The sequence below is a fragment of the Sus scrofa genome, chromosome 2, assembly GCF_054392235.1.
Source record: "Sus scrofa isolate SSC_HxYL_T2T_F1_AM1 chromosome 2, Sscrofa_HxYL_maternal_Yorkshire_Landrace_v2.0, whole genome shotgun sequence".
Lineage (NCBI taxonomy): Eukaryota > Metazoa > Chordata > Mammalia > Artiodactyla > Suidae > Sus > Sus scrofa.
The window spans coordinates 61,643,647-61,652,586 of record NC_139384.1 but is presented as its reverse complement, the minus strand read 5'-3'; the positions used below and the strand labels follow the sequence as shown (position 1 = coordinate 61,652,586).

Genomic DNA, 8,940 nt, shown 5'->3' with positions numbered 1-8,940 from the left:
TATTCTTTCATGCCCATTAATTTATCTACACGTTTATTCAGCTGTCAGTTTGTTTACTCATTCGGCAAGGTTTACTTGTGTACCCACCCCCCACACACAAAGTGCGTCAGGATAAATATCAATCAGTGCTGGCTGTCTTCCTTTAAGAATACCCCAGGGCATTTAGAGAATAAGGGTATGCACAGGATAAATGTTAAGAAAGCAAAAAAAAGCAAGAATAAGACTGGTACTCCTCAAGTATCCAAAGCTGACTGCTTTAGACACTAGGTAGAAGTGGAAGACTGTATGGATTTGATTAGGGAAAGGCTAAGGTTTTAGATGAACTTTGAGGAGATCTGTACTATTTAGCAGCAGGAATAGTGTGTATTTCGGCATGGTGATGAGGAAGTGGGCAGAGGCTAAAGTGCAGCAGTTAAGATTAATGGTAGGGAAAGTGGAGGAGAGGAAGGTGTCAGTAAATATATGGACCCAACTAGAAGCCTACTTCTGAGAGTGATGGGAGGTGGCACCAATGGGTGAACACAATAGATTCATTGAACTGAGCACAGGCCTCCTCCCTCCATGATGGAAAGCAATTCCCCTCAGTCCTCTACAGATATGATCTGAAGGCTGAGGTCTCTGTGGCTCTGGCTCCTAATTGCTCATTAGCATCACCTGGTGGCTTCAAATTACAAGTCTTCTGCTTTAGATGAGTCATGCAATGTAAGGACACTGACCAAATAAATACGTTTTGTCTCAAAGGACTTAACAGATTTTTGAGGAAATGTCAATTCATGACCCACAAAATCAAATTCATTGCACAGACATCTGTCAAAGAAAATTTTCAGCTAAACATAATTGAATTAGTTTCTATCATGGAGTTCCCGCTGTTGTGCAATGGGGTTGTTGTCTCTGCAGCAGCAGGGCAGACGTAGGTAGGTTCAATCCCTGCTTGGCATAATGAGTTAAAGGATCTATTGTTGCCAGAGCTGTGGCATAGGTCGTAACTGTGGCCCAGATCTGATCCCTGGCCCAGGAACTCCATATGCCATGGGGCAGCCAAAAATGAAAAAAAAAAAAAATGCTTTTTATCATCAGGAATGATTCTTTAGTTATCTTGGTTCGTATATCAAGATTTGTTGGAATTTTTAAAGGCAGGTGTTTTTATTATTGCTTCATTCCACTGGAATTATTTCAGCTCAGTTTTTAAAGTAGCCTCTATTAAAAGTGTCAGAGGTAGTTTTTAAAGTCACTGAATGTATATGTGCAAATGCAATGAATCATCACCAGTTTATGGCACTCTGAAATAGAATACAGTGAATTTAATGATCTCGCATTCTTCACCAATGCTCCTTAAATGAATCTTGGGAAGAGTATTGCAAAAATTTATCATACTGTTTTCTCCAATTCAATATTTCCTTGAAACAAAAAGAATATCTGCAAATATTTAATAATCAAAGACCAGAAAGGCAATTTATGCTTACTCATTGATATTACACTGCACATGCATGCTAATGCTAAATTTTAATCTCCAATAAAAGCTAAAGCTAATTTGTGATCTTTGTAGATGGATATGAGAATTTATGTTGAGAATGAAATCTTTCATAAGATAAACCAATAATAATTTTACCCATTTTTAACATGAATCAAAATACAAAAGATTGTAATTATAATCAACACTGTTATGTAATATCTGTAAAAACTATAAGAAAATTAGAACCCTTTTTTGATATTGATAAATTTAGAATTGTTTTTAATTTATGCAATAGCCCTTTCAATACAATATTAACAATATTGAGTGGGCAGAGAGTTAGTGAAGTTACCTAAGTTAGACTGATTCAGTTCTGAAATTTATATGGTTTTGCTTCAAAGTCAAACCAGGTCTTATAAAAAAAAATAAATCAATTTTGTCCATGTGAATGAGAATACTAAAAAAAAATTACTTTTTCATAACTAATTCAGTTATTAGAAAACAGTTTTATGAAACAGTTGACTTACATGAATCTACTTTTCAATTTTCATTTTAAATTTTGTGAAATCTAAAGATAAATCAAGTATTTTTGATGAAATTTTGAAATATGCTATAAGTGTAAAATACACATAGGACTTTGAGGACTTTGCAAGGAGAATACTTCATTGATATTTTCATATTGACCACACAATGAAATGATAATATTTTGTATATATTGGGTTACATAAATGTTGGGTTTTTTCTTTGTCTTTTGTCTTTTTAGGGCTGTGCCCATGGCATATGGAGGTTCCCAGGCTAGGTGTCTAATTGGAGTTGTAGCTGCTGGCCTATGCCACAGCCACAGCAATGCCAGATCTGAGCCAGATTTGTTTCTGCTTCATCATGATGGGAACTCCAGTGGAAATATATTATGAATATTAACTTTCTGGGAGTTCCCATCATGGCTCAGTGGTTAATGAATCCAACTAAGAACTATGAGGTTGCAGGTTCAATCCCTGGCCTCACTCAGTGGATTAAGGATCCGGTATTGCCATGAGCTGTGGTGTAGGTTGCAGATGGGGCTCAGATCCTGCATTGCTGTGTCTCTGGCATCAGCTGGTGCCAAAAGCTCTGATTAGACCCCTAGCCTGGAAACCTCCATATGCCACGGGTACAGCCCTAGAAAAGACAAAAAAAAAAAAAAAAAAAAAAAAAAAAATTCTAAACCACTGAGGTTTAGAAAGTCACGTTGCAGTCATACCTCAGCAGAGCAATATGTCCTAGAAGGAGAATAGACAAAGAGTCAGGTATAGGTCTCTCCTCCTGAGCACTCTTCCCACTCCTCTAACCTTACTGCCACCATTTTCCATCAGAAATAAATTGAATGTTCCCTCCTTGAGGAAGCTTTCTCTGTCTACCCTCCCAGAGCAGCTGAGTGTTCTTGTCATGCACTACCATAAAATCTTTATTGATGTCCTTATAACACCCAACACTTTTTATTTTCAATAATGTTTTTATAGTCTTCCCTACTTCAACATAAGCCATATCTGCTATACTTATCACTGTATCCCCTGTGCCTGAGTTTTCTATGCTGTATGTCATTATCCTGGAAGTAGAATGGGGTCCACTGGAGTAGAACCTCTTCCAAAATAGATTCTCTCACAAAGTCTGGCCAGTTGATGTGGCAAGTCTGGGGCTGCCCACAGTTGACAGTTGGAGTTCTCTTCATGTATATCCTCCAGTTCTTCCATTTTCCCACATTTATTTGTCTCCCAAAATATATATGTTTTCTTTTTAAGACTGAGATTTTTTTTTGTTTGTTTTAATAATAATGCTCGATTGTTTTTCAAAGCAAACTGAAACCAAGTCCCCCTAAAACTGAGTTCCTCTGTCAGGTTTATGTTTAACCTTTCTGTTAAAAACAGTATTCTTTTTCTTGTTCAACACCTGTTCCCCTCAAGATTGAGTAACATCAAAGAAAAGGAGGGGTTGAAACTGAGAAGGACCGTGTATGACCTTCCTAGATACAAAAGCCTTTCTGTGTCCACAGTTTCTTGCTTGTAGGAAAAGGCTTTATCTTCTGAGACCTTCCCTGAGTTCAAAGGGCAGATCCAAAGAATTACTAATTAGGGAAGAGAGGTAATAAGGAAAGAAAGAGAAGCAGTCAAGAAACAGTAGTGTAATGCTAAAGCAGGGTCTTGTTTCATCCTCAAGGTAAATAAATAACAATACATCTCTGAGTTCTATAGCAACTAAAACCCCTACCCAGGTAAAGGGTAGTAACTTTAGGCTGAGCACAAGCACATGGAACCGAAACTGTTTGGAACCAGGAGGCTGATGATTGAGATTCCTGTACTACCACCATGTTGCCTCACTACTAACCAATCAGAGGAAGGTCTCACACTCGCACAAAATTTTGCCTATAAAATGTCTTACCCAAAAACCTTGAGGAGTTCAGATCTTTTGAGCACAAGATGCCCATTCTCCTTGCACAGCCCTTGCAATAAACCTTTCTCTGCTCCAAACTCTTGTTTCAGTTCATTTGGCTTCACCATGCATGAAACACACAAACCTGTGTTCAACAACAAAACAAGGAGAAAGAAACAGAGTCTTCCAGATCGCAGGATAATAACTATTAAAAAGTCTGTAGAGTTTGACTTCCAGTTTCCAGTCTGGCATGTAGGAAGCTTAAACATCACCACTCCTTCCAAACAAGTAAAAATCTGAACAATCTGAAAATTCAACAACTCTTCCCAGATCTATAAGAGAATGAGGCCACAGGGCAACTACTGACCTGAGACTGAGGCTTAGGTCTCAGGTAGGTAAAATAGGAGAGAATGAGTGGTAAATACAGTGAATCACAATTTAACACAGCAGAAACCAATGATTAGAAACTTGTTCAAGAACCATGCTGGGGTGTGGAAACCTGAACTGTAATTGATATGTTGCTGGAGGCCCAATGTGAACAAGTCTAAGAGATTAAAATCCTCAGACGGACCCAGTCATCTGGGGCTCCACCCACATACTTTTGAGTTACCTCCTGAAACTCTACCAGATTAGCACAATGAATTTCAGAGAAAAATCTCCATGTTTCCATTAGAGGACAGGGAAAAGGAATGATTTTGTAATATACCAGAACATTCTATTCTTCTTAACAAGGTCTGCCATTAGGAGAAAGTTTAACAAGTGTCTAACCTGAGATTTATCAGCACCTAACTGACCTGGGGGAGGGAAAATACCCATATCTAGCCTGCTCTATCATCCTGTGCTACTTAAAGGGGAATGGGAGGTAGGACTTAGAAGCATAAGTGGTCACAGTCCAGAGGCCCAAGCTCACTAATGAAACCTAATTATTTTCAAACTACAGAAAATCAAAGATTTAAAAAAAAAATCCTAAAACAATCTGTGGGAGGGATCACTGTACCTGTAGAGGAGCAAAAGAACTATACCCAACTTCTCACAAACAGTGCAAGCAAGAAGGACATGGAGCGAAATATTGAGTGTTAAGAGGGAAAAGGGAGTTCCCTTCGTGGCACAGTGGTTAACGAACCCAACTAGGATCTGTGAGGATGAGGGCTGGATTCTTGGACTTGCTCACTGGATCAAGGATCTGGCATTGCCATGAGCTGTGGTGTAGGTTGCAGACATGGCTGATCCTTCGTTGTATGGCTGTGGTGCAGGCTGGAAGCTACAGCTCTGATTCGACCCCTAGCTTAGAGCCTCCATATGCCACAGATGCAGCTCTAAAAAGAAAAAAAAGGGGGGAGAAAAAAACAAAACACCAAACTAAAATTCTATACCTGTAACCAGACAAGGGGATCTGTTCACTTGGTAGCTAAAGGCAAACATCCACTTACCAAGTGAGTTATGAATCAAGAAAATATTACTGTGAGCATGAGAACAAGTAGAACACTGGGAATAATTCCCAAAGCAGTGTCTCCCTGAACAAGGGGAAGTTGGTTCGTTTACTGAGAAAAGGGCTGGCTATTTAAAAGTGAAAGCCTTGTCATTACATCTAGAGGCAGGATTAATCTTGCACAAGTGCAGTTTGGAAGTGTGCCATTACATACATTATATTTTATGTTAATGAGGCTTAAGCTCCATTTGGTGAAGGGATGGGGGCAGATATTAAATAAAGCAAAGGTAACCTTTGGACATTTCTTAGTTCATCTACACAGACATTGGCCTAATTGTCAGGATCAGACTAGTTCAAGTCAGCTGGTGATCATATCTCTTCCTAAGCCTGTCAGTAGTCTGACAAACAGTACGTGCCTGTAACAGGATATTGAAATTGCTTCATCCTGGAAACTTTGGGTCCTGAAAAATAAAAAGAGTCAATTGCCAGTATGAAGGCATTCACACCCATTCCAGTTGCACTTTCTCCTATGGGTTACTTGGGGTCCTGGTTGTAGACATACCCTGTGAAATTATCTTCAAAAGTGAAGGAAAAATAAAGACTTTTTCAGACAAACAAAAAGCCGAAGAGATTTGTTGCCACTACCTTGCAAGAAATGTTAAAATTTAAGATGGGAAAGATGGAAGATTAGGAAGTACCAGGAAACTGTCTCTTCATATGGAGAGCAATTTCACTGGCAAAATTTGTCTGATATAACTATTTTGGAATGCTGGAGTCTACAGGAGACTTTCAACTTCCCAGGGAAAACCTGAACAGTATATTGCCAATTTCTGGTGATTTGGGCTCTTAGCATACTAGAAACTACCCAGCCACTACCCCTAGCTACATCGCAGGCAGCTGTGCACATGTCCTTAGAGCAGTTTCCATTTTTAGTGTACAGGAACTGGAGTGGGCAAAAGACCCTGTCCTCCAAATATCAGGAATCTGTGGTTTGATTGCCAATTTCTGCCTCTAAACACAGAAGTGCAAAGAAGTGGGCAGCCATTGTTCTTACACCTCACCCATTTGCTGCAAATCCTTCCCCACTCCAGTTCTAATGACTTTCAGGAGGTTTGAAGGGTGAGCATCTTTTTGTTATCTCTTCATTTTTTGCTTCCCTCCTTTCAGGAGCCAGACAGTAAAGACTAGGGCATTCAAAAGTAACTGAACATATGAGAAAACTTAGTAACTATGCATTCCCAAGGAAAGGCTCAGAAAATACGTAAGAAAACATTAAGTTTATACCTCAGGCTAATCTTTGCCAATTCTTGGTACAGAGGCAGCCTATAAATAAATAAACAAACAAATAAATAAATAGTCATGGGCATGGACTTGGCAGAGCGAGGCATGGGGATGGGGGTTGTGGGGAGGGGCTTCACGGCACTTCTGGAAGGAGCTCTGTGAAGTAGGGGGATCCTAGGGTGGTTGCCTCCCTGCACTCCCCCATGCCCCACCCCAACCTCTGAGTGCCTGAGGGGTTTCTACATGGGCGCCCGTCTCCTCAGGGTCACCAGGCAGGCAGTCCTTCCCTAGAGTGGAAAAACTCTGTGATGGCCTCTCTGGCCAGCCATGGACCCTTTCACTTCCAAATGTAGTTGAGTTCAGCTCTTTTAAAATAACTGTTATCTGTTCTCCACCGTTTAACATTATTCCCAAGATTGCACTGAATGGTTGGAAATTCGCGTTAAGTCCCACTATCCTCACAGAGTGGCAAAGTTTCCAGAAAACAGAAAATGAATCAGATACAGTGATGTAAGCCCAGATACAGAGATGGAAGCCCACATGATCACAGTCATGTTAAACTACAGAATGCTGAAAATGATTATATTAACACCAGCTTAGTTGACATAGTGGAGGCGCAGAGGAGTCACATCTTAACACAGGGTCCACTTCCTAACAGGTTGCCAATTCTGGTTGCCATACTCATGGTTTGGCAACAAAAGACCAAAGCAATTGCCATCCTGAAAGAGTTGTGGAGTAGTGGAGAAAGAGTTGGTTAAATGTGCACAGTACCGGCTGACAAAAGGCAACGGAGAAATGCTGTTTAAGGAAACAGGATTCAGAATGAAGTTCCTGTCGGAATACGTGAAGCCCTATTCCACAGTCTATCTATCTACTGCAGTTAGGAAACACCAAAGTGGTGAAACTAGAACAATATCTCACTTTCATTACACTACCTGACCAGATTTCGGAGTCCCCGAATCACCAGCTTCCTTTCTCAATTTATAAAGTGCAAGAGTCTGGCCTCTGGGTCCTGAGCACCAGCCTGCGGTGATCCACTGTAGTGCCAGCATCAGGCAGTCAAGGAACATTTTCTCTGGTGGATACTTGCCTGTCTGATGGAAAAAGGAGACAATATTAATATTAAGCAACTGTTACTGAATATGAGACTATATGGAATGGGGCTGATTCAGATACCAGCTCAACTCAGATTTTCATATATGACTATAATAGAAGGAGCAAAATTTATAAAGGGAGATTCAAGTATACAGAAACAATGGAAAGCACTTTTTTTTTGTCTTTTTGCCTTTTCTTGGGCCGCTCCTGTGGCATATGGAGGTATCCGGGCTAGGGGTCAAATCGGAGCTGTAGCTGCCACCCTACGCCAGAGGCACAGCAACGCAGGATCCGAGCCGAGCTGCGTCTGCGACCTACACCTCACGGGAACACCAGAACCTTGACCCACTGAGCAAGGGCAGGGATCGAACACGCAACCTCATGGTTCCTAGTCGGATTCGTTAACCACTGCGCCACGACGGGAACTCCTGCAAAGCACTTTCTAATGAAGACTTCTGTCCTGTTTTTGATCATTCACCAACCAAAATAGTGACTGAAAAATACAATGGGAATAGGATAGGCCTAGAAGAAAAATTGACAGGTGACAGATATACAAGGACTGACCTCTAAAATGTAAGATGCTATGGAGGAAAACAGTGAGAGTGCCCTGCGGAAGTGCATTCAAGAGGACAAGAGAGCCAGCACAGCTCAGAATGTACAGCAGATGAAGCAGAGGCTCAATAAGACTGAGCGAAAAAAGAAAAGGTGATTATATTGATGACCTAGTCTCACTAAGATGGGGATGTTGTCAGTCATTCTGGTTGGCACTTTTGTTGGCTGAACACTGTTTTTTCATGCAAAATGTCCTATGAATAATTAATTTTGCCACAAGCTTTGGCACTGGTAGCTGATGGTGTTGCGTGAATCGCAGGGATCAGTCTGAGACTAGACAGTGTGGAAGCTGGATGCCCACGAGAGGTGGTGTATCTGGATCCACTGCAGCAGGTAAAGGCTCAGATGCTTGTGCAGGACTGGCTTATTCTCAGCTCTATCTGTGTATGTTAAGTGTAATGTCCTTTATCACAAGGATTTAGCTTTGGAGGCTGTCTGGACTTTAACCTGCATTTAATATAAGCAATAAATATTGTGCTTTTATCTACATTATTACTGGAAAGAAAATGACCTTTAAGTAATGTGTGTTATGTATAATGTACTGTTGACATGGGCATCAACATTTTATATTATTAACATTTTAAGGATAAATATATTGTATAAGCACCTATTTAATCTTACTTTTGTAGTTAAATGTTCTTTTTTAAAAGCTCAATTTGAAAAAGCT

At 40.4% G+C, this 8,940-nt stretch overlaps 1 pseudogene; it reads left to right on the top strand.

Moving 5' to 3' along the window:
* Nucleotides 1-373: 373 nt before the first annotated feature.
* Nucleotides 374-8,370, top strand: LOC110259579 (tyrosine-protein phosphatase non-receptor type 2-like; annotated as a pseudogene).
* Nucleotides 8,371-8,940: the final 570 nt, after the last annotated feature.